This window comes from Papio anubis, chromosome 7 (assembly GCF_008728515.1).
Source record: "Papio anubis isolate 15944 chromosome 7, Panubis1.0, whole genome shotgun sequence".
Taxonomy (NCBI): domain Eukaryota; kingdom Metazoa; phylum Chordata; class Mammalia; order Primates; family Cercopithecidae; genus Papio; species Papio anubis.
The window spans coordinates 33,211,911-33,238,787 of NC_044982.1; the positions used below are offsets into that span (position 1 = coordinate 33,211,911).

General features: G+C 42.2%; 1 protein-coding gene across 18 annotated transcripts in view; it reads left to right on the plus strand.

The window, feature by feature from the left end:
* Positions 1 to 26,877, plus strand: part of NUMB (NUMB endocytic adaptor protein) — a 199,167-nt gene that overhangs the window by 29,326 nt on the left and 142,964 nt on the right. Inside the window, exon 2 of one of the 18 annotated variants that reach the window (XM_017961343.3) lies at positions 16,632 to 16,739. The exons of the other annotated variants lie outside the window; for them this stretch is intronic. The gene's annotated coding sequence lies outside the window, so the exon portion shown is untranslated. The remainder of the gene's footprint in view (positions 1 to 16,631; positions 16,740 to 26,877) is intronic. 18 annotated transcript variants of the gene reach the window in all.

Genomic DNA, 26,877 nt, shown 5'->3' on the forward strand with positions numbered 1-26,877 from the left:
ACGTGGGCAGATCATGAGATCAGGAGTTCAAGACCAGCCTGGCCAACATGGTGAAACCATGTCTCTACTAAAAATATAAAAATTAGCCAGGCGTGGTGGCGTGTGCCTGTAATCCCAGTTACTCAGGAAGCTGAGGCAGGAGAATCCCTTGAACCCAGGAGGCAGAGTTTGCAGTGAACTGAGATCACGCTACTATGCTGCAGCCTGGGTGACAGAGCGAGACTCCATCAACAAAAACAAAACAAAACAAAACAAAAATCCTTCAAAAGTTTCTTTTTTTTTTGTTTTGTTTTTTTTTTTTTGAGACGGAGTCTGGCTCTGTTACCCAGGCTGGAGTGCAGTGGCCGGATCTCAGCTCACTGCAAGCCCCGCCTCCCGGGTTCATGCCATTCTCCTGCCTCAGCCTCCCGAGTAGCTGGGACTACAGGCGCCTGCCACCTCGCCCGGCTAATTTTTTTTGTATTTTAGTAGAGACGGGGTTTCACCGTGTTAGCCAGGATGGTCTCGATCCCCTGAACTCGTGATCCGCCCGTCTCGGCCTCCCAAAGTGCTGGGATTACAGGCTTGAGCCACCGCGCCCGGCCCTTCAAAAGTTTCTATTGTGATAAAAAGACCCAAGTGAGTTACTAAACAAAAAGTAAGGTTATTTTCAGAATCAAAATGATCTTCAACTAGAGACTGTTTAAAATGCACTTTAAAATGAGACAGAATTTGAAGAAGCTAAAACTAAGGCATCCTCATTGTATAGTAAATTCTACATCATTATTGTAGACAACAGATAATTTCCTAAGTGACACAGTATGTCATTTTATGAATATACCAAACTTTGTTTTTCCATTCTTCTATTGATATTTGTGTCGTTTTTTTTTTGTTTGTTTTTGTTTTTGAGACAGAGTCTTGCTTTGTTGCCCAGGCTAGAGTGCAGTGGTGCTATCTTGGCTCACTGCAACCTCCACCTCCTCAATTCAAATGATTCTCTCACCTCAGCCCCCCGAGTAGTTGGATTATAGGTGCGACTACCATGCCCTGCTAATTTTTGTATTTTTAGTAGAGATGGGGTTTCACCTTGTTGGCCAGGCTAGTTTCGAACTCCTGACCTCAAGTGATCTGTCCACCTCAGCCTCCCAAAGTGCTGGGATTACAGGCGTGAGCCACTGAGCCCAGATCATTTTTAGTTTTCAGTTATTATAATGAGAAGGCTGCTATAAACATTGCTTTGCAAGTATTTTTGTGAACATTTCATTTCTCTTGGGTGAATGACTAGCAGTAGAATTGTTGTCACAGGGCACATGTATGTTTAACTTTATAAGAAATTGCCGGCCTGCCGTGGTGGCTTACACCTGTAATCCCAGCACTTTGGGAGGCTGAGGCGGGTGGATCACGAGGTCAGGAGATCAAGACCATCCTGGCGAACATGGTGAAACCCTGTCTCTACTCAAAATACAAAAAAGTTAGCTAGGCATGGTGGTGGGCGCCCGTAGTCCCAGCTACTCGGGAGGCTGAGGCAGGAGAATGGCATGAACCTGGGAGGCGGAACTTGCAGTGAGCTGAGATCGTGCCACTGCACTCCAGTCTGGGTGACAGAGCAAGACTGTCTCAAAAAAAAAAAAAAAGTAATTGCCAAATGGTTCTCCATAGAGAACCATGGATTGGTTATACCATTTTAATACTTCATCAGCAGTTTATGAGATCAGTTGCTCCACATCCTTGCCACTACCTGAGTTGTTAGTTCCTTTGATTTTAGTCATTCCAGTGAGTATAAAGTGGCATCTTAGAGTAGTTGTAACTTGTGTTTTCCAGATGATTAAATATATTGCACACTTACTTTTTTTTTGGTGAATATCTTTGACAAAGGCAAATTTGCAGATTGATAGTAAATATCTTAACAAAAGATTGTGTGTTTTATTACTACTTATGGATCCATATTTATTTTCATTTGTAAGAGCAGAGATGGATTTATAATTAAAAGTAAAATGAAATAATTATTCCAAATAGAAGATTTCTCAGAATTTTCATGTAGTGATAATTCATGGTGATTTTTTAGAGTAAATATTTGCTATTGGTGAATATGGGTGGGAACTTTAAATTGAATGATTCAAAAGAACTTCAGGCTGTGTTTTGTAGAGAGCTATGTTTTCTTCATTTTTTTTTTCTATTACAAAATTAAAAAATAGACATGAAGTCTCGCTATGTTGTCCAGGCTGGTCTCAAACTCCTCACCTCAAGCAATTCTCCCTCCTCAGCCTCCCAGAGTGCTGGGATTACAGGTGTGAGCCACTGCACCCAGCCTAGAGGTACTTTCTGAATTTGATTCACTGATTTAGGAATGTTAAAATAGTGTGATCTGGTTAGGAAACTATTGTATATTTGGGCCACTTGTGAGAACTGATAGCCTAGTAAAGTATCAGATAATAATGATAATATTAATACTAGCAGCAGCCAATGCTATATTCCAAGAAAGATTCTAAGTGCTTTACATGCACTGACTAATTTAATTCTCATGATAACTCCAATGAGGGCAGCTACTATTATAATCTTTATGTTACTGGTAGGGAATTTGAGGCAGAGAAGGTAAGTTATTTGCCCAGTATCATAGAGTAAGTGGTAGAACTGGGATTCAAACCTAGTTTGGCTCCAGAGCTCATATTCTTAACTTTCAGTGCTAAACTGATTAGATTAAATGTAGTCAATTTTACATTTGTTGTGGAGCATATCATTGTGTGGTCGTAGTGGCCCAAGTTTAAATTAGGGTTTATTTTTCTGAGACAGAGTTTCCCTATGTCGCCCCACCTGGAGTGCAGTGACATGGCCTCCACCTCCCAGGTTCTAAGCGATTCTCCTGCCTCAGCCTCTGGAGTAGCTGGGATTACAGGTGTGCACCACCACACCCGGCTCATTTTGTATTTTTAGTGGAGACAGGGTTTCACCATGTTGGTTGGCTAGGATGGTCTCAAACTTCTGACCTCAGGTGATCCACTGGCCTCGGCCTCCTAAAGTGCTGGGATTGTAGGCGTTGAGCCACCGCGCCTGGCCTAAATCGGGATTTCTAAGTTTGCAAATAGGCTATCAGTTTCTTTCTCTTTACTACATATACTCCTGTCATATATTTCAGGGGTGATTTATCAAAGGAGATTTTTATCTGAATTAACAGACGGTGGACAAACTTAGTAACCTTAGATTGCTTTTCTAGAGAAGATAAGTCACTTCTCTCTGTAGCTTAACTGAGTCTTAGAATAGGAGCAAGTACTTTCTGACAGTTTTCAGCACTGTTTAACTGGTCTTTGTGAGACCCTGCAAATGTAATGTTTAAAATTAGCATTCCCTGGAAACGAACTGAGTGAAAAAGGAAGTTGATGAAAATTGTTGGACCTAATAATTGGGCCTACTATAGCACTATAGTAGTATAGTTTTTTTTTTTTTTTTTTTTTTTTTTGAGATGGAATCTGGCTCTATCACCCAGGCTAGAGTTCAGTGGTGTGATCTTGGCTGACTTGCAACCTCCGGCTCCCGGGTTCAAGCGATTCTCATGCCTCAGCCTCCCAAGTAGCTGGGACTACAGGCATGCACCACCATACCTGGCTAATTTTTGTATTTTCAGTAGAGATGGGTTTTGCCATGTTGGCGAGGCTGGTCTTGAACTCCTGACCTCAAGCGATCTGCCTGCCTTGGCCTCCCAAAGTGGCTTGCTGCAATCTTGGCTTACTGCAACCTCTGCGTTGCGGTTTCAAGCATTTCTCCTGCCTCAACCTCCCGAGTAACTGGGACTACAGGCATATGCCATCATGCCTGGCTAATTTTTTTGTATTTTTAGTAGAGATGGGGTTTCACCATGTTGGCCAGGCTGGTCTCAAACTCCTGACCTCAGGTGATCCTCCCGCCTCAGCCTCCCAAAGTGCTGGGATTACAGGTGTGAGCCACCACGCCTGGTCAAAAATTCTCTTCTTTCTTTCTGAGTTCCCTGCATACTGAGACCATAGAATTATTTTTACTCTTCATCATTAGTTTGGGTTTAGATAAGATTAATCTTCCAGGAGAGGGCTAGAGTTTTTGGCCAATTTCTTTGAAAGAGGGTCTAGGCATCACAGGAAATGATAGTACTGATGGGCCATGTCCTTCATCATACCTTTTGTGGCTCCTCCACTTCTGATTTGGTGTCGTTTTTCCTGTCATGGCTGACTTAAGGAGTGAAGGAGAAGCTCTTTATGTATGTATTGAATGTTAATAAACATGATACATGAGTTTAATTCTTATCCTGCCTGTATGATTTGGCTAAATGTCTTCTCTGGGTCTTTCTTTCTCCTTTTATAAAGTAATAGTATTTGACTGGATGATCTTTAAAGTTTTTTTAATGCTGAAATATTCTAAAAATTATAGTGAATAATGAGTATGTTATTTTTTAAATATACAAAATAAATAGGACCAACACCATTTATTGAATAGCATTCATTCCTCACTTCAGTGAGGATCTTAAGTCATGTATCTTATTTCTATATAAATGTGAGCCTGTTTTCGTGCTATTTGCCTATCCCTATGTCAATACTACACTGTCTTATTTACCGTAGCTTTATAATATGTGTGGATATCTAGTGTGGTGAAGCCTCATCCTCTCCAAACTTTGTTACTCTGCAAAATTATCTTGATTATTCTTTCAAATCTCTCCTAACCTTTAAAATTCTATGATTTTTGTATATAGTACTATAGTACTGCTTATACTCTTTGGAGATTTGATTGGTAATCAGTACATTCTTATTGAATGAATAGAATTTAAAAAGTTATACTCTATAAGGGCTTATGAATAACAAAATGTTACAAGTTAATTATTAGTAAAATTATGCCTGGACTTTTAAGAGTGCTGCTAAAATACCTGAATTTTTTTTTGTTTTGGAAAGTGTTTAAATTACTTTGGAATTTGGGCAGGGTGTAGTACTGAATATTTCGGAGTCTACCTCTCTCTGCCCCTTCCCCTTATTTCTTACTCCCTTTGGGTAAAGATTATAGAAAGAGTAAGTATATTTAATATTTTTGTTTAGACAGGTAGCTTAAAACTGCCTTAAAAGTCACGATAAATTCCACATGAAATTGATGAAATTTTTTTTCTTTTTTTTTTTTTTTTGGAGTCTTGCCCTGTCGCTCAGGCTGCAGTACAGTGGCGTGATCTCAGCTCACTGCAACCTCTGCTTCCTGGGTTCAAGTAATTCTACTGTCTCAGCCGCCCGAATAGCTGGGATTACATGCACATGCCACCATGCCCGGCTAATTTTTGTATTTTTTTAGTAGAGACAGGGTTTCACCATGTTGGCCAGGCTGATCTCGAACTCCTGACCTCAAGTGATCCACCTTCCTCGGTCTCCCAAAGTGCTGGGATTACAGGCATGAGCCACCACACCAACATGGCCAACGTGGCGAAACCCTGTCTCTACTAAAAATACAGAAATTAGCCAGGTGTGGTGGTGCCTGTAATCCCAGCTGCTAGGGAGGCTGAAGCATGAGAGTTGCTTGAACCCGGGAGGCAGAGGTTGCAGTGAGCCGAGATCACACCACTGCACTACAACCTGTGTGACAGAGTGAGACTCTGTCTCAAAAAACAAAACAAAACAAAACACCCAAGTGCAGTGGCTCATACCTATAATCCCAACACTTTGGGAGGCCAAGGCAAGGCGGATCACGAGGTCATGAGTTAGAAACCAGCTTGACCAACATGGTGAAGCCCCGTCTCTACTAAAAATACAAAAATCAGCTGGACGTGGTGGTGCACTCCTATAATCCCAGTGATGTGGGAGGATTGCTTGAGCCTGGAGGCAGAGGTTGCAGTGAGCCAAGATTGCGCTACTGTACTCCAGCTTAGATGACAGACTGAGACTCTGTCTCAAAAAACAAAGTTCAGAAACTTTTTTTTGTTTGTTTTGAGACAGGATCTCTCACCTTGTCACCAAGACTAGAGTGCAGTGGCATAATCATGGCTCACTGCAGCCTCAACCTCCTAGGGTCAAGCAATCCTTCCACCTCAGCCTCCTGTGTGACTGGGACTGCGGGAATGTACCACCACACTCAGCTAATTAAAAAAACCTTTTTTATAGAAAGGGCATCTCACTGTATTACCCAGGCTGGTCTCAGAACTCCTGGGCTCAAGCCATCTTCCTGCCTCAGCCTCCCAAAGTGCTGGGATTACAGGTGTGAGCTACTGCCCCTGGCCCCAAAACCCTTATTCATTGTTGGTATAGCCTCTTTGGAAAATAGTTCAGTAGGTTGTCATATGTAATTAAATGTACACTTACCAGAATGGTCCACTGTTTCACTTCTGGGTATTTATTCAAGTAAAATGAAAACACAGTTACACAAAAACCTATATGCAAATGCAGTATAGGTTGATGCAAAAGTAATTGTGGTTTTTGCCATTTTAATGCCTTTTTTTTATTTTTTGAGACAGAGTCTCACTCTATGGCCCAGGCTGGAGTGCAGTGGTGCGATCTCGGCTCATTGCAACCTCTGCCTCCCGGGTTTTCAAGCAATTCTCTTGCCTCAGCCTCTTGAGTAGCTGGGATTACAGGCATGTGCCACCTCACCCAGCTATTTTTGTATTTTTAGTAGAGACGAGGTTCCACCATGTTGGCCAGGCTGATCTCAAACTCCTGGCCTCAAGTGATCTGCCCACCTCAACCTCCCAAAGTGCTGGGATTACAGGTGTGAGCCACAGCGCCCAGCTTTAATGCCTTTTTTTTTTTTTTTTTGAGACGGCGGCTCGCTCTGTCGCCCAGGCTGGAGTGCAGTGGCGCGATCTCAGCTCACTGCAAGCTCCGCCTCTCGGGTTTACGCCATTCTCCCGCCTCAGCCTCCGGAGCGGCTGGGACTACAGGCGCCCGCCACCAGGCCCAGCTAGTTTTTTGTATTTTTTTTTTAGTAGAGACGGGGTTTCACCGTGTTAGCCAGGATGGTCTTGATCTCCTGACCTCGTGATCCGCCTGTCTCGGCCTCCCAAAGTGCTGGGATTACAGGCTTGAGCCACCGCGCCCGGCCTTTAATACCATTTTAATGGCAAAAAAACACAACTACTTTTGCACCAAACTCCTAATTGCTGGAAACTGGAAATAATGCACATGCACTTCAACTGGTAAATTGATAAAGGTTGGCACATCTATATAATGGCATATGATTTGGCAGTGCATTCACTAACATTGTTCAATATCAAATGCATTATGCTAAATGAAGGAAGTCAGACTTAAAAGGCCACATACTGTGTGATTTCATTTTTAGGGTATTTTGGCAAAACTGTAGGGAAAGAAAATTGACCAGTGGTTGCGAGGGATTGGAAGAGAGTTTGTCTACTGAGGGCATGAGGGACTTTCTTTGGGTGTTCTGTATATCTTTTGTATCTGTTCTATATCTTGATTGTGGTGGTGGTGACATAGTTATGTGTTTTCAAACTCAGGAGAGTGTATATAAATTATACCTTTCCAATTAAAGTTCTAGCATATATTATGATATTAAAAATTATTTTGGAAATATCTCAGAAAATGTTTTATTTTGTTTTTATTTTAATGTTACAGAGACAGGGTCTCACCTTGTCTCCCAGGCTGGAGTGCAGTGGTGTAATCATAGCTCACTGAAGCCTCAAACTCCTGAGCTCAAGTGATCTCCTGCTGCAGCCTTCTGAGTAGCTGCGACTCAGGCATGCGCCACCATACCTGGCTAATTTTTTTTTTTTTTTTTTAGAGGCGGAATCTTGGTATATTGCCCAGGCTGGTCGAACTCCTGGCTTCAAGAGATCCCCTGACCTCTGCCTTCTAAAGCGCTGGGATTATAGGCACAAGGCACTGTGCCTAGCCATGTTTTGTTTTTAGATTCTGCTTATGTGACTTTGGGAGGAGAGAAAGTGGTAGACGACACTAGTAGAGTTTTTTGAAGGTGTTGAAAACGCTGTGTAAATGCTGAATATGTTTACACTTAACAAACATTCCTGTCATACATTTAATAGAATTTTGTGATGTCAGAATTAGAAGAGCCCAAAGAGACCTCATAAAGTGTTCTTTTTTTAAACAGATAAAGGACCTGAGGCCTAGGTAGGTTAGCTAAAGTCCCACAGCTAGGTAGTAGCAGACATAGATCTAGGATTTAAGTGATGGATTACTAATTTGACTTGTATTTTACTAAAACACAGTTTTAGTAAAATAATTTCAAATTATTCTTTTGAGACTATTTTTAATTCCTTTTCAAAACTTTTCAATTGTGTCATCTTAAAACTGGAAACCACTCCCTTCCAGGAAAGTCCTGTGTCTGGTTGATAATAGGAAGGCTAAATATGAGAGATTCCATAGCACTTCAAGTTTGCTTAAGCCCACTCGACAAAGTTAGTTATAAAGACACTTTTCTCTAACTGGTAAATCTAGATGCTTATTTTTGTACTTTTCAAGGGCTATCAGTTAGAAATAGGTTTTTGTAACTTTATCACATTAAAAATTAGTATTTTCAGATGATCATGATTGTTGGTTTGCTGGGAAGGTAGAAAAGGTTTAAGCATGTTAGGTTCTTTCTGGTTACCTTAATTGCTGAGGGTTTATCCTATAAATACCGAGGGATGTGAGAGAGCACCAGAAGCAGTCTTAATAGATACATATTCAGGAAATGGAGATTGGAATGTTATTTAAGATATAACAGCAGCTTTAGTTGTCTTCTATTCTTGAGAACTGGCTAACTTTCACTGTCCCTCTTGTGTTTTCTCTTTCTTGTACAGTAGTTTTTGATTGCCTCTAGACCGCAGTTCTAGAACAAAGTTTAGAGTTCCTGCACCTTAGAGATACTGTTGATATTGTGGATATTGCAGATCCAGTCACAGAGCTAGCAGGTGGCTTGGTCTCTTTCTTGTTTTATTTTTTTACTTTTATTTTATTTTATTTATTTATTTATTTATTTTTTTGAGACGGAGTCTCGCTCTGTCACCCAGGCTGGAGTGCAGTGGCCAGATCTCAGCTCACTGCAAGCTCCGCCTCCCGGGTTTTATGCCATTCTCCTGCCTCAGCCTCCCAAGTAGCTGGGACTACAGGCGCCCACCACCACGCCCGGCTAGTTTTTTTTTGGTTTTTTTTTTAGTAGAGACAGGGTTTCACCGTGTTAGCCAGGATAGTCTCGATTTCCTGACCTTGTGATCCGCCCGTCTCGGCCTCCCAATATTTTTTATTTTTATACAGAGTCTCACTCTGTTGCCCAGGCTGGAGTACAATGACGTGATCTTGACTCACTGCAACCTCTGCCTCCGAGGTTCAAGCAATTCTCCTGCCTCAGCCTCCTGAGTAGCAGGGATTACAGGCATGCGCGATCACGCCAGGCTAATTTTTGTATTTTTACAAAATTTCACCATGTTGGCCAGGCTGGTCTCTGACCTCAGGTGATCCATCTGCCTTGGCCTCCCAAAGTGCTGAGATTACTGGTGGGAGCCACCGCACCAGGCCTCTTTCTTGTTTTTGAAGCTATGCCTGTGTCATGCAACTTATTTGTTATTTCCTGTTCCTGTAAGCAATAGCTCCAGGCAGAGTTGGCCAGTTGCTTTCAGCCTTGTTTGTAAATAAGGGAACCCTACCCCCACCCTAGCTCTGGCAGACTCTGTCTTGTGTTTTTTTTTTTCTTTCTTTTTTTTAATGTAAGAGTCTCATTCTGTTGCCCAGACTGGACTGCGGTACAGTGGTACAGTTATGGCTCACTGCAGCTCGGACCTCGCAGACTCAAGTGATCCTCCACCTCAGCCTCCTAAGTAGCTGGGACTTATAGGCATGTGCCACCATGCCTGGCTAATTTTTTTGTTGTTTTGAGATGGAGTCTCGCCCTGTCCCTCAGACTGGAGTGCAGTAGCACGATCTTGGCTCACTGCAACCTCTGCCTCCCAGGTTCAAGCAGTTCTCCTGTCTCAGCCTCCTGAGTGGCTGGGACTACAGCTGCCTGCCACCACTCTCGGCTAGTTTTTGTATTTTTAGTAGAGACAGGGTTTCATCATATTGGTCAGGCAGGTCTCAAACTTCTGACTTCAGGTTATCTGCCCATTGCAGCCTCCCAAAGTGCTGGGTTTACAGCCTGAGCCACTGCGCCTGGCCCTGGCTAATTTTTAAATTTTTTGTAGAGATGGATCCTCTATGTATTGCCCAAGCTGGTCTCAAACTCCTGGGCTCAAGTGATCCTCCTGCCTTGGCCTCCCAAATAGCTGAGATTACAAGTGTGCGCACCTGTGCCAGGCCAGGTTCTGTCTTATATGGAACATTTTTATTGCCTGTTCCCCAAGGAAGCCAAACTCCCAGCTGCCACTGCCTGCTTCTGAACCAGGAGCCCAGTAGGCCTCTGGCTTCAGAGGCCTTACCACTTTGCATTTGTATTACTTATCAATGCCTGGAAGGTATTTACATTATTTTTTGAGCCAGCTGTGCATTATTTGTTTATATATTTGATACATTTATATATATAGTTATTTGGGTGAATGTACTGTATCATCTTGGCCTGAAGCCAAGATTTCAGATCTTGCCTTTTTTCAAAGCCACATTTTCTCATCTTTAAAATTAGAGGCTGGGCACAGTGGCTCATGCCTGTAATCCCAGCACTTTTGGAGGCTGAGGTGGGTGGATCAGCTGAGATCGAGAGTTTGAGACTAGCCTGGAGAACATGGTGAAACATTGTATCTACTAAAAATACAAAAAATTAGCTGGGCTTGGTGGTGCCCACCTGTAGTCCCACCTACTTGGGAGGCTGAGGAAGGAGAATTGCTTGAACCCGGGAGGCGGAGGTTGCAGTGAGCCAAGATTGCACCATTGCACTCCAGCTTGGGTGACAGAGTGAGACTCCATCTCAAAAAAAAAAAAAAAAAAAAGTAAATAAAATTAGAATTATAGCCCCTCTTAGTGTTTCTTTGTACTGATGAAATGATATTACGTACACTTATACACATTTATATGTAAATTCTTAGAACAGTGCCTTGAATATAGTAGGTGATGTATATATAGTAGTTATTATGTTTTCAAGTGAGTCCTGTAATTCCTTGTTAGTATTTAGACAGTTATATAGTAACCCCCAAGTACCTGTCAATCAGTATTCAGAATGTGTAATTCTGAATGTATCTGTAAATGTGTTTGGGAATTACAGCAGGTTTTGAGGCACTTGGGTGAGACATTTAAATTTAATTTTAGGCCAGGTCAGTGGCTCACATTTGTAATCTCAACACTTTGGGAGGCTGAGGCAGGAGGATTGCTTGAGGCCAGGAGTTCAAAACCAGCCTGGGCAACATAGCGAGACTCCTATTTCTATTAAAACAATTTAAAAAATTATATTAAATTTAATCTTAATCTATATCCCAGGTACCTTGAACTGAAGGTTTTTCATGATGAATTGCAGTTTTTTCAATATAATATAGTGCTTTATTCTTTGTATTTACAGTTGCTTTCCAGAAATATTCATGCAATTGATATTCTTTTAAACTCTATTGCATATACTTTCTATTAGCTACGAATCAAAGAAGTCAGTTTAACCTGTGTAGATGTCATAGAGACACCATAGGAGTTGGAATGGAGTGAATTTTAAGTCAGGAAAAAGGGGTGTAACAATGTGTATGAGGGAGAAAATAAAGTGGTGCTTGGGGTAGAGATGTTGGCTTAGACAACCATAGTTCTGACTGAGGTAAAGATCCTTTAGGGGAAAGAAGAACAAAAAGGAGGGATAAAATATTATAGGACAAACTTCCAGCCTCTGAGTTTAGGTTATGACTTATATATTTGCATATTGCAACTCCTAAAGCCCTCATCCTAGTTAGTTAAACTTGAACCGTGAATTCAGAAGCATATATTATTATTTTTTCTTTAGAAATCAGAACAGTCAGTTAAATTAGTTTTTCTTCTTGGTTTTGGGGTTTGAATTAGTGGAGAGATGAGTGTTGTAGACCATTGTCTACTACTCTTTTTTAGGAAAACCTGAGTATATCATTCTGCCCTTTAGAGACGTGCTCATGAAGATTATGCTTGTTGATAAATGATCCTACTTCCTTATTTCTTCAGCTGAAATAATAAGACATGCCACTTCCTTTTTTCCTCTTACATCAAGCCCTGAGTATGCCTTTGTTTTTATTTTTGTCTTATATTGTAAACTACTGTGTACATATAGGTGTTTGGAACTGTGAGGATGTTTTATCAAGAAAGAAGCATGGCACTGAGAGGATTGATAGTGACTCCATTAGAAGCACTTTAGTTAAGGCAAGATTTTATAAAGTTCTTAATGGTTATAATGGTTATACATTTGTCCCCAGATGGAAAGGTTTTTAAAAAGACTATGTTAATTCTTTGTCAGAATCAATAATGGGATTTGGAAATCTTTGATTAAGTAGAAGACATATTAGGATTCTGACCCATAACCTTTCAGGTATTAGGAAGAAATTAAACACTGCTTGTCATAGTTGCTCCTAAAATTTTACGTCTTTCTTTTTAAATGTTTCTTCTTTTTTATTTTTCAATCTAGGACAAGACTACCAATATTTAAAAATTTCTCATATTCAGAAATAACTAAGATTCCATATATAGAGCGAGGGATAGTAACTGTGGTTTTCGCAATTACTTTTAATGGCAAAAACCATGATTACTTTTGCACCAATCTACAGTACAAGTAATAATACAACCATCTGTCATATAGCAAAATAGATCGAGTTGTTTTTTTTTTTTTTTTTTTTTTTTTGAGACAGGGTCTCAGTCTGTCACCCATGCTGGAGTCCAGTGATGCAATCTTAGCTCACTGCAACCTCCGCCTCCCGGGTTCAAGCAATTCTCCTGCCTCAGTCTCCCAAGTAGTTGGGATTACAGGCATGCACCACCATGCCTGGCTAACTTTTTTTTTTTTTTTTTGGAGACAGAATCTTGCTCTGATGCCCAGGCTGGAGTGTGGTGGCGCCATCTCTGCTCACTGCAACCTCCATCTCCTGGGTTCAAGCCATTCTCCTGCCTTAGCCTCCCAAGTAGCTTGGATTACAGGTGTGTGCCACCATGCCTGGCTATTTTTTTTTTTTTTTTTTTTTTGAGACAGAATCTTGCTCTGATGCTCAGGCTGGAGTGCAGTGGTGCGATTTTTGGCTCACTGCAACCTCCGCCTCCTGGGCTCAAGCCATTCTCCTGCTTCAGCCTCCCAAGAGCTGGGATTACAGGCGCCTGCCACCACGCCCGGCTGATTTTTGTATTTTTTAGTAGAGATGGGCTTTCGCCATGTTGGTGCCAGGCTGGTCTCGAACTCCTGACTTCAGGTGATCCACCTGCCTCGGCCTCCCAAAGTGCTGGAATTACAGGCGTGAGCCACTATGCTCAGCCTGTTTTTTTTTGTTGTTGTTTGTTTGTTTGTTGGTAGAGATGGGTTTTCATCATGTTGACCAGACTGGTCTCCAATTCCTGACCTCAAGTGATCCACCCACCTTGACCTCCCAAAGTGCTGGGATTACAGGCGTGAGCCACCGTGCCAGGCCAGTCAAGAGTCTTTATATTGATCTTGTGCCATGAATACTCCTTTTTATCTGTATTGCCATACTGGATATTTGTAAAGCAGTTTAGTTTGGTGGAAGGAACACAGGATTTGAAATCAGAGGGCTTGAAATCTTGTCTCTGTCACTTACTAGCTTTGTGACCGACCTTTTTGAGATTGTTCACCTTATAAGTAACATGAAAAGAATAATGACATCTCTCTTATGATATCTGTCAGCTATAAGGATTAAATTTAAACAAAAACACTTCGTGCAAACTATAACGTCCTCTGGGAGTGTAACAATTTTTTTTTTTTTTTTTGGTGAGACAGGATCTGTTCCTCCTGATATGGTTTGGTTGTTTATCCCTTCCACATCTCACGTTGAAATGTGATTCCCAGTGTTGGAGGTGGGGCCAGGGAGTGATTGAATCATGGGAAGCAGATCCCTCATGAATGATTTACCATTATCTCCTTGGTGATAAATGAGTCTTGCTCAGTGAGTTTACGTGAGATGTGGTTGTTTGAAAGAGTGTGGCACCTCCCCACCCGCTTTCCCCTGCTCTCACCATGTGATGTGCTTGCCCCCACTTAGCCTTCCACTATGATTGTTAGCTTCCTGAGGCCCTCACTAGAAGCCAAGCAAATGTTGGTGCCATGCTTATATATCCTGCAGAACTGTGAGCCAGTTAAACCTCTTTTTTTTTTTTGAGATGGAGTCTCGCTCTGCCACCCAGGCTGGAGTGCAGTGGCCGGATCTCAGCTCACTGCAAGCTCCGCCTCCCGGGTTTATGCCATTCTCCTGCCTCAGCCTCCCGAGTAGCTGGGACTACAGGCACCTGCCACGTCGCCTGGCTAGTTTTTTTGTATTTTTTAGAAGAGATGGAGTTTCACCGTGTTAGCCAGGATGGTCTCGATCTCCTGACCTTGTGATCTGCCCGTCTCAGCCTCCCAAAGTGCTGGGATTACAGGCGTGAGCCACCGCGCCTGGCCTAAACCTCTTTTCTTTATAAATTTCCTAGTTTCAGTTTCTTTTATAGTAACACAAACAAATAGACCTTCTTTACCAGAGTTAGACATTGGTTAGGCTTTTTATCCTATTCAACTCATGGTGTCATGCAAACAAGGGCAATCTGGAGACCATATTGAGATCTATCCTTGCTTGAAGGCTATGGTTCTCCACAAGGATAGTACTGCTACTATGATGTGTTTGGATCTTTGGGGATGCACTTTTGCTTGCCACAATGATTAGAGGAGGATGAGTTCAGTTTTGACATTCAATGAACATGAGCCAGGAATGCCAGACATCCCACAAGGTATGAGACAGTTCTGCATGACTATTTCCCCAAACCTTCTTGTAAAACACGTTTATGCTTATCTCTCTTTTTTTTTTTTGGACAGTCTCGCTCTATCGTCTAGGCTGGAGCGTAGTGGTACAATCTCGGCTCACTGCAACCTCCACCTCCCAGGTTCAAGCGATTCTCCTGCCTCAGCCTCCCGAGTAGCTGGGATTGATTACAGTCACCCGTCACCATACCCAGCTACTTTTTTTATTTTTAGTAGAGATGGGATTTCACCATGTTGGCCAGGCTGGCCCTCAAACTCCTGACCTCAAATGATCCACCCACCTCGGCCTCCCGAAGTGCTTGGATTACAGGTGTGAGCCGCTGCACCTGGCCTATACTTAGGTTATATTAATTCTGTTTTACATTTAGACACAAAGGGTTTTTAAAAACATAGCTTTAATAGACACTGAATTTTCCAGGAATGTAGTAACTACTGAGTATTAACCTGGGGCAAATTGTAGTTTGTTTTGTTCAGAACTTTGCCAAGAGTTGTTCACTGTTTTGGAAAATCCTATTACCAATGGCATTGCCCCTTATGGCATTTGATTTCCCTATTCAACTTATTTGTCTCAATCTGCATTTGTAGCTGTCACATTCATGGTGATTCTGTGTATAGGTGCAAGTGTCTAGTTCCGTAATAATATGAATTTTAGGATGGTTGTACCTGAGCGTTTGCATATTAAAATATTTTATTAAAAATTACTTTTCTAGCCAGGCACAGTGGCTCATGCTTGTACTTTCAGCAGTTTGGGAGGCTGAGGCAGGTGGATCACCTGAGGTCAGGAGTTCAAGACCAGCCTGGGCAACATGGTGAAACCCCGTCTCTACTAAAAGCACAAAAAATAGCTGGGCGCAGTGGTGCTTGCCTGTAATTCCAGCTGCTTGGGAGGCTGAGGCAGGAGAATTGCTTGAGTCCGAGAGGTGGAGGTTGCAGTGAGCTGAGATTGCGCCATTGCACTCCAGCCTGGGTGACAGAGCGAGACCCCATCTCAAAAAAAAAAAACAAATTTACTTTCCTTTTTTTCTCTTATATTACTTTAGGCAGTATATTAATTTTCAAAAACTGAGAACAGATAGGTTACCTATTTACAGTTTATTTCAGATTTGTGCACTGTTGTGCATTTCTCAGATATTCGTATTAATTTTATGACTGTGCAACAATTTGTCTTTTTTCCTAAAGATGGATTGTTTTACCCTATTTTGTTGCTCTTACAAAAATATTCTTGCTTGTGTCTTTAGGTTCACAAGTATTAATACAAAAGTTTCTCTACAATAATGAATTTTATTTTATTGTATTTTTTCTTGAGACAGGGTCTGGCTCTGTTGCTCGGGCTGGAGTGCATCCATATTCATGGTGATTCTGTGTATAGGTGCAAGTGTCTATTTCCATAATAATATGGTGCGATCTCAGCTCACTGCAACCTCTACCTCCCAGATTCAAGCAATTCTCGTGCCTCAGCCTCCCAGGTAGCCAGGATTACAGATGTGTGCCGTGACACCTGGCTAATTTTTATATATTTCGTAGAGACAAGGTTTCGCCTTGTCAACCAAGCTAGTCTCAAACTTCTGGACTCAAGCAATCTGCCTGCGTTGGCCTCCCAAAGTGCTGGGATTACAGGCGTGAGCCAGTGTGCCTGGCCTAACAATGAATTTTTAAAACATTTTTGGTGGTAATTTCCCCACCTACACACACCTATACACACATGCACACATAGACAGTTGAAAGAAAAATGTGAATCAATAGTCACTCTTATACATGTGATACACTCATCTTTTCCAATGTGTTTTTCTCTAAGTGCTGATTGTGACAAATAAATGATTTCCCAGTTCATTTTCACAGTTGAAGATAGCTGTCTTGGTTTCCTTTGGAGAATGAGCCCGTTGACCTGGCTTTCCTTCGCTTATAGATTCTGTCAGACAACAGCATATCTTGCGGTGAGTGCCTGGCTAAGCAGGAACACTGCTCTCATACCTGGGAACATCTGGGTCTTGAATGCAATAAGGTTTCAACTACGACTGGGCACCATGGCTTACACCTGTAATGCCAGCACTTTGGGAAGCCAAGGCGGGTGGATCACCTGAGGTCAAGAAGACCAGCCTGGCCAAGATGGCGAAACCCCATCTCTACTAAAAGTACAAAAATTAACTGGGCGTAGTGGCATGTGCCTATAGTCCCAGCTACTTGGGAGGCTGAGGTAGGAGAATCATTTGAACCCAGGAGGCAGAGGTTGCAGTAAGCCGAGATAGCACTACTGCATTCCAGGCTGGGCGACAGAGCAAGACTCTGTCTTAAAAAAAAAAAAAATTTTCAGCTAGAACTAAGTTTGGATTCATCCCTTAAGCACTTCCATTCCTTGATGGAGTGAATTCTGTACGTGTGCCCTAACTACGTATTTTGGGTTATGCCGGAGTTATACCATTCTCTGAGGATGTTAAGGGGCAGAATGGGATTAGGTGGGACTTTCTATTCTTGGGTGGGACTTTCTGTTTACTTTGATGTCAGACTTAGCTCCCTCTTTTACTTATTTTGACCATAAACTGCATATTCATTAAGGCTCAAATTTCGATAGTTTATTCTTCAGTTTTCTGGGGACTTTCTAATGTGAGTATTCAGTTATATCTCTTGAGGTTTTCATTCCTCTTCCTCCTTCTACTAGTTTGAAATTTTTGCCGAAGAGAAGATAATTTACATAGGAATTTATTTGACTTTGTTTTTCTTTTTTTAATAAACCTGACATTATGAACATATTTAACTTTAATCTTATGTCATTGAAAATTTAGGCAAAGAAGCTCCAAGTTTTAACTTTGATTCAGAGTTTAATTATTAGATTATGGATACAAATTGTAACTTTCATAATTATGCTTTGAACTTCAAGGGCAAATCTTTGGTCCTATTCTTGATGACTTGTATAGGGGTACTGAATAATGAGAAAGCAAAGAAAGAGGAGTCACCATAGGGACTCAAGAATAATAAACACAGTGTTCATTCTAGTCTAGAAGTTGTGATATGGTTTGCTTTGCCTTTTTTTTTTTTTTTTTCTGATTGTGGTAAAATATACATAAAAGTTACTTTTTTTTTTTTTTTTGAGACAGAGTCTTGCTCTGTCACCTAGGCTGGAGTGCAGTGGCACAATCTCAGCTCTCTGCAACCTCCGCCTCCCGGGTTCAAGCGATTCTGCTGTCTCAGTCTCCTGAATAACTGGGATTACAGGCATGTGCTACCATGCCTGGCTAATTTTGTTTTTTTAGTAGAGATGGGGTTTCTCCATGTTGGTCAGGCTGGTCTCGAACTCCCAACTTCAGGTGATCTGCCTGCCTCTACCTCCCAAAGTGCTGGGATTACAGGTGTGAGCCACCGTGCCCTGCCAAAGTTACTGTTTTATCTGTTTTTAAATGTACAGTTCAGTGGCATTCAGTATGTTTACATTATTGTGCAACCATCACCACTGTACATCCCAGAACTTTTCTATTTTACAAACTGAAACTCCGTGCCCATTAAACAACACTTTCTTATACCCCACTCCTCTCCACAAAACCTCCATTCTCCTTTTGTCTCTATGATTTTGACTACTCTGGTTATCTCATATACATGGAATCATACAATATTTGTTTATTTTTTGTGTCTGACTTATTTCACTTAGCACAATTTTCAGGGTTCATCTTTGTGGCAGCAAGTGTCAGCATTTCATTATTTTTAAAGGCTGAATATTCTATTGTATGTATAGACTACTTTTTTTTTTTTTTTTTTTCGAGACAGAGTCTTGCTCTGTCACCTAGGCTGGAGTGCAGTGGCACAATCTCAGCTCTCTGCAACCTCCGCCTCCTGGTTTCAAGCGATTCTCCTGCCTCAGCCTCCTGAGTAGCTGGGATTACAGGTGCCCACCACCACGCCCGGCTAATTTTTGTATTTTTAGTAGAGACAGGGTTTCACCATGTTGGTCAGGCTGGTCTCGAACTCCTGACCTCGTGATCCACCTGCCTCGTCCTTCCAAAGTGCTGGGATTATAGGCGTGAGCCACCGCCCGCAGCTCAGACTACATTTTGTTTAGCCATTCATCCATCAGTGGACACTTGTTTCCATCTTTTGGCTACTGTGAATAATGTTGCCTTGAATATTGGTGTACAAATATCTGTTTGAGTCTCTGCTTTCAGTTCTTTTGGGTATATACCCAGAAATGGAATTGCTAGAATATATGGTGATTCTGTGTTTAATTTGAGTCACCACCATATGCTTTGCTTTTTTTTTTTTTTTTTAACATTATAGATGTATTTTTAATCAATACGTACTTTTTTTTTTTTTTTTTTTTTGAGAGAGAGTCTCACTTTATCACCCAGGCTGGAGTGCAGTGGCTCGACCTTGGCTCACTGTGAAACGGGAGAGTTTCCTGACCTCCTTGTGGGACTTGTGGTAGGGGTGTGGCTCAGCTGCCCCTCACTCAAACCCCTTATGGGAGGGGGAGCATGCAGAAGGGCAGGTGCAGGAGCCAGGGAGGGTGCTTTTGGGTTCCAGCCCCATGGTAGCATCTAGGGGTGTGTTACAGTTAATGCTTTTTTAGCAGTTGCCATCTAGAGATGGCTAAGTGTTAAACCAATTCAGTAGAGAGTCAGAGTGAAGCCTTTTAAAGTCTGCCTTCTTGTTACCTTAGTCCTTGTCTGGCATTCAGGAAGGATAAGGTCACACATGGACTTGATGGTGGTGAATGCAGGGGTTTTACTGAGTGGTGGAAGTGGCTCTCAGCAGGATGAAGGGGAGCTGGAAAGGGGATGCAGTGGGAAGATGATCTTCACCTGGAATTCAGCCATCCCGTCCGTGACTGATCTCCTCTCCAACCATCCCCAGCCAAATTCCTGTCAATGTTCAGATGCTCCTTCTCTTCTCCCCTGCCATGCCATTCTGCTGCTCTTCTATTCTTCTGCTTGTGGAGCCTGGGGGTTGGGGTTTCTATCGGTACAGGATAAGGGGGCGTGGTGGGCCCAAAGGCAACATTTAGGCACAAAAACAGGAATGCTTGTTCCCATGTAGAACTGTGGGTTTCCAGGCTTGAGGGTGGGGCCTTTGCTGGAGAACCACCTTCTTCTACCCTGTATTTCCCTTCCTCCTTGTCCGTATCAACTACAACCTCTGCCTCCCAGGTTCAAGCAATTCTCATGCCTCAGCCCTTCAAGTAGCTGGGATTTACAGGCATGTGCCACCACACCTGGCTAATTTTTGTATTTTTAGTAGATATGGGGTTTTGCCACATTGGCCAAGCTGGTCTCATACCCTGGCCTCGTGTGATCCTCCCTCCTTGGCCTCCCAAAGTGACAGGATTGCAGTATGAGCCACTGCCCCCAGTCTATACATACATACTTGAACACTCATTTATTTTGGATAAATTTTCTAGAAGTGGAACTGTTGAGTCAAAGGATGGGCATAATTTTGAAATGTGATTATTTTCTTTTTTTTTTTTTTTTTTTTTTTTTTTTGAGACGGAGTCTGGCTCTGTTGCCCAGGCTGGAGTGCAGTGGCCGGATCTCAGCTCACTGCAAGCCCCGCCTCCCGGGTTCACGCCATTCTCCTGCCTCAGCCTCCCGAGTAGCTGGGAGTACAGGCGCCCGCCACCTCGCCCGGCTAATTTTTTTTGTATTTTAGTAGAGACGGGGTTTCACCGTGTTAGCCAGGATGGTCTCCATCTCCTGACCTCGTGATCCGCCCGTCTCGGCCTCCCAAAGTGCTGGGATTACAGGCTTGAGCCACCGCGCCCGGCCTAAATGTGATTATTTTCTAAGAGCTTTTATACTGATATGCCATTGTTGGATAAAGCCCTGAGAGTAGTAACTAGGAGTGCCCCCCAACAACCTGTAAACTTATTCTAACTGGCATAGTGATTCTAGTAAAAAAAAAAAAAAAAGTAAGAGTATGTACTGTGGTTTTTCCAACTAACATAGTTTTTTCCCTTAAGCATATTTTGTATGGAGAATGTGTCAGATTTTGTTGTTTTGCAGGTCTCAATAAAGCTTGTATGTTGTGCTTACGTTGCTTTTCTCTGATCTGTTCCCCTAGTGGCAGATACCTGGAATGTAAACAATCTGGGTGTTCATTTATCTTCATGGAATTAACAAAAGACTTTTAATCTAGGAAGTGGCATAAAATGTCACAGTGGGTATTTAACATTTATCTATAGGGGAAAATTTGGCAAACCAAATCTTTGAACCAGTAGCTTTTAATTGAGTTCTATGAATTCACAGTGCCAGCATTTCCAATTGTTTTTAGAAATCTAGATTTTTTTTTTCTTTCTTTTGTGGTACTATTTTAGAAATAATCTGTTTTCGTATTTCCTCTTTATTGTAAAACATAGCCTGCTCTAATTCTACAGTATTGCGTCATTACTACTAACATCCATTTATCATGGCTTCTTGACTAGTATCACTGGAATATTGGTTTTCTTGAAAATAGTTATAAGAGGCCGGACATGGTGGCTCACACCTGTAATCCCAACACCTTAGGAGGCTTAGGTGGGCAGATCACTTGAGGCTGGGAGTTCAAGACCAGCCCGGCCAACATGGTAAAACCCTGTCTCTACTAAAAATACAAAAATTAGCTGAGCATGGTGACGCGTGCCTGTAATCCCAGCTGCTTGGAAGGCTGAGGCAGGAGAATTGCTTGAAGCCGGAAAGCAGAGGTTGCAGTGAGCCAAGACCATCTCAAAAAAAAAAAAAAAAAAAAAAAGAAAGACAGTAAGGCGAAATAGTTTATTGTGCTGGTATGGAGGCAGAAAGATGTGGAGTGTAATCATAGAAAAATGTGAAATGTTACTTTAGTTATTTTGACTATATCATTGTTCATTTTGGTCAAATAACATGTAAGGTGTTTTCACTAGTAACAATGTTTTTTTCATATCCAAAAAGCCTTTACAAGACCTATTGTTATTTCTCTGTGTTTTGTTGGTATTTAGCTCTCCTTTTAACACAGTTGTTAAAACTGAAAGCAGAACATGAGAAGCGCTACAGTCTGTTAAAGAATCAGGCCAGTGATGAAGTGAAACACATTGTTGGCTAAAAATAGCATTTTGCAAATTACATCTGAAATTGTTTTGTTAGAGCATCTATTGGTAATGAAATTCAGCTGTTCTTATTCTGTGTTTTGTGTGTATTTTTAAAACATCATTATCAGCCGGGCACGGTGGCTCACACCTGTAATCCCAGCACTTTGGGAGGCCGAGGCGGGTGGATCATGAGGTCAGGAGATCGAGACCATCCTGGCTAACACGGTGAAACCCCGTCTCTACTAAAAATACAAAACAATTAGCTGGGCTTGGTGGTGGGCACCTGTAGTTCCAGCTACTCGGGAGGCTGAGGCAGGAGAATGGCGTGAACCCGGGAGGCGGAGCTTGCAGTGAGCCGAGATTGCGCCACTGCACTCCAGCCTGGGCGACAGAGCGAGACTCCGTCTCAAAAAAAAAAAAAAAAATCGTTATCTGGGGGCCAGGCACTATGGTTCATGCCTGTAATCCCAGCAAATTGGGAGGCCGAGAAGGGCAGATTGCTTTGAGCTCAGGAGTTCAAGACTAGCTTGGGCATCATGGTGAAACCCCATCTCTATGAAAAATTAGCCGGGTGTTGGTGGCTTGCACCCGTAGTCCCAGCTACTCAGGTGGCCAAGGCTGGAGAATTGCTTGAGCCAGGAAGTGGAGGTTGCAGTGAGCCATGATTACATCCCTGCATTCCAGCCAGAGCGACAGAGTGAGACCCTGCTCAAAACAAACAAACACCCCTGCAACATTATCTGAAAGTAGATGGCCATGCAAAATGAGTTTCTCTTGGTTTTTAACTAATTTTTCCTTTAAGACCATATAAACCTTTCCTATATTCTCTGAAAACTTAAGGCTGTAATACTTGGAATTAAGAGTAAATGAAGGCCGGGTGTGGTGGCTCACACCTGTAATACCAGCACTTTGGGAGGCTGAGATGGGCAGTCACTTGAGGTCAGGAGTTCGAGACCAACCTAGCCAACATGGTGAAACCCTGTCTCTACTAAAAATACAAAAAAATTAGCCGAGTGTGGTGGCGTGTGCCTGTAGTCCCAGCTACTCTGGAGGCTGAGGCCTGAGAATCCCTTGAACCCGGGAGATGGAGGTTGCAGTGAGCTGAGATTGTGCCACTGCACTCCAGCCTGGGTGACCGAGTGAGACTCTGTATCAAAAAAAAAAAAAAAAAAAAAGAAAACATTGAGATAATTAAATTTAAAACAGTAAAATTCAGGTGTGACTACTTAATGTTATAATACTGCATTGGTTTGTGGGCTTTTGAAGGCAGGAACTGTATCATATCTTCGTGTTTAGCATACATGATAAAATAACTGTTTTGTTTGTTTTTGTTTTGTTTTGACTCGGAGTCTTGCTCTGTCATCCAGACTGGAGTGTGGAGTGCAGTGGCACAGTCTGGGCAATGGCACAATCTCAGCTCACTGCAACCTCTGCCTCCTGTGTTCAAGCGATTCTTGTGCCACAGCCTCCTGAGTAGCTGGGACTACAGATGCGCACCACCAGGCCCAGCTAATTTTTGTATTTTTGGTAGAGACGAGGTCTTACCGTGTTGGCCAGGCTGGTCTCGAACTCCTGACCTCAGGTGATCCACCCATCTTGGCCTCCCAAAATGCTGAGATTACAAGTGTGAGCCACCATGCCCGGCCTTATTTTTTAGAAAAAGAATCAAATCATTAGAAGCAAATATTCCCAGTTCTGGTAAAATCTGATTTTTAAATACAAAATTATTTAATTAAAAAATAGGCAGAGTGGCTCACGCCTGTAATCCCAGCACTTTGGGAGGCCAAGGCGGGTGGATCACGAGGGCCCGAGTTAAAGACCAGCCTGGCCAACATGGTGAAACCCTGTCTCTACTAAAAATACAAAAATTAGCTGGGTGTGGTGTTGTGTGCCTTTAGTCCCAGCTACTCGGGAGGCTGAGGCAGGAGAATTGCTTTAACCCAGGGGAGGCAGAGGTTGCAGTGAGCCGACATCACGCCACTGCACTCCAGCCTGGGTGACAGAGTGAGACTGTCTCAAAAAATGGTAATAATAAATAATAATAATAATAATAAAAAATAGGCTCTGGAGTCAGACAACCCATTTTATTTTACTACTCTTTTAAAAACCCCATACCCACTATTTCGTATTTTTGTGATCTTGAAAGTTATTTGTGCCTTAATTTTCCTAGTTATAAAATGAGAGTATTTAATAGTTGCTTTTGGCTGGACACAGTGGCTCATGCTTGTAATGCCAAGGTGGGAAGACACTTGAGGCCTGGAGTTTGAAACCAGTGTGGGCAATGTGACGGACCCTGCTTATACAAAAAGTAAGAAGAATTGACCAGACATGGTGGCACATGTCTGTAGTCCTAGCTACTTGAAAGGCTGAGAGGCAGAAGGATCACTTGAGCTTGGGAGGTTCAGGCTGCAGTGAGCGATGACCATCATGGCTCTTGGGGCAACAGAGCAAGACCCCCCCCATCTCTCTTTTTTTTTTTTTTTTTTTTCTCTTGTGTGACGGAGTTTCGTTCTTGTTGCCCAGGCTGGAGTGCAATGATGCGATCTTGGCTCACCGCATCCTCCACCTCTTGGGTTCAAGCAATTCTCCTGCCTCAGCCTCCCGAGTAGCTGGAATTACAGGCATGTGCCACCACGCCCAGTTAATTTTATATTTTTAGTAGAGACAGGGTTTCTCTATGTTGGTCAGGCTGGTCTCAAACTCCCGACCTCAGGTGATCCACCTGATCAGCCTCCCAAAGTGCTGGGATTACAAGCATGTGCTACTGTGCCCAGCCAGGACCCCTCATCTCTTAAAAAAATAGTCAATTTCATGAGAGTTATTCAGGATTAAATGGGATAATCCCTAGGAGGGGCTTAGAAGAGCTTTTGGCAAATAATCAGTCCCCATTAAATGTTAGCTGCCCAGCTGGGTGTGGTGGTGCATGCCTGTAAACAGCAGTTTGAGAGGCCAAGCGAGGAGGACTGCTTAAGCCCAGGAGTTTGAGACCAGCATGTGCGAGACTGTCTTTACAGAAAAATTTTTTAAAAATTAGCTGGGCATGGTGGCATGCACCTGTAGTCCTAGCTTCTTGGGAGGCTGAGGTGGGAGGATCACTGAGCCCAGGAGTTTGAGACTGCAGTGAGGCATGATTGTGCCTCATTTGAGTTTGAGTTTGAGACTGCAGTGAGGCATGATTGTGCAGTGAGGCACCATTGCACTCTAGCCTGGGCAACAGATCAAGACCCTGTCTCTAAAAAAAAAAAAAAGTTAACTGCTTCTTGTCTTCTTATTCAGGAACAGCACTATTGCCTTGTCTGGTGAATTTATTTTGCTTTTAAAATATGCATGTATATTCAGATTGCAATATGACAGATGTGGGCACAAAATACACATTTAAAATTAGTTTTGGGGCCGGGTGCAGTGGCTCACACCTGTAATCCCAGTACTTTGGGAGGCCGAGGTGAGCAGATCATCTAAGGTTGGGAGTTCAAGACCAGCATGACCAACATGGAGAAACCCCGTCTCTACTAAAAATACAAAAAAATTAGCTGGGCGTGGTGGCACATGCCTGTAATCCCAGCTACTCGGGAGGCTGAGGCAGGAGAATCGCTTGAACTCGGGAGGTGGAGGTTGCGGTGAGCCCAGATCGTGCCATTGCACTCCAGCCTGGGTAACGAGCGAAATTCCGTCTCTAAATAAATAAATAAATAAATAAAATTAGTTTTGGATAAAAGTTCTAAGAATTTTTACTTTTAGCTACTGTAACTTTAATTTCTGTAAAAATAGATTAGCCATTTACCAATTTATTCAATCAGTTTTTCTAATAAACTGTTTATTGATGCTGGCTATTTATTAGGCATTGTACTAGATGCTAGGAATATAAAGTGGTGCAAACTTGGTTATAACCTTCAGCTGCTTAGAAGCTAGTGAAGAAAAGCACCACTGAGTTTTACAGTGTTTTAAACAAATACATATTTACACTCTTTTTGCACCGTGTCATTATTAAATGATTTTTTTTTTTTGTCTCCTGGAAGGTGTGTGAGCTGAACGTTTTCACTTTTTGTAATGGCCTCTTATAGCATCTTATCTGTGTACCACAACTCTGGTATCTGTAATCATTATTGTTTTACAAATAAACTGAGGTTTAAAGAGGTTATAATTAACTCATCCTACAACTACAAAACTCACTTTAAAAGCTTATTAAGTTGTAAAATTCATTCATTCAGCCTGGGCAACATAGTGAGACCTCATCTGTACCTACCCCCACCCCCACCCTCTACCTCCCCCCAAAAATTAGCCGGTCATGGTGGCACATGCCTGTAGTCCCAGCTACTCAGGAGGCAGAGGTGAGAGGATCTCTTGAGCCTGGCAGGTTGAGGCTGCAGTGAGCCGAGATCACGCCAGTGCACTTCAGGCCGGCAGACAGAGCGAGACCCAGTCTCCAAAATACAAAACAAAATCCATTCTATCATTCTTCCTCCCATGTATTATAAGATTCATAACCTGTATTAGAAGACTTAACCCATTTATATTATATTTGAGATATATGTGTCTATTTCCCTATTAAAATTGGGAGCTTTTCAGAGGAGGGACTAATCTTAGGTTTTGGGTAGCCCAGCAACAAGTAGACTACCTGTTACATATTGGATACCTAATAAATATTAGTTGAATAGTGAGTATGTAGGATGTCAGAAGTATAAGGAATTTTAGAGTTCACGTAAATCATACAGACACTAGAATTTCTAAAAAGAATTTATAGATTGCTTACACAGAATTACAGCTCTTTATTTTGGCTACGGAGAACTTTAACAACTGCTACCATCTACTGCTACTGTCACATAATCTCATAAAATAAGCCATTTTAACACCAAAAATGTAGGAAGGACAGTCTCATAGTAAGCATAATTGGTAACTTTATAAATAGTTTTTAGTCATGGCTGGCATCTGTTCAGGAGTTAGATTTGAACAACCACTATTTAATTCAACCCTCCCCTTTTAGAGATGATAAAATCGAGCCCATAGAGACGTATCAAAGTTCTTACAGCAAGGGAGAATGATCCAGGTCT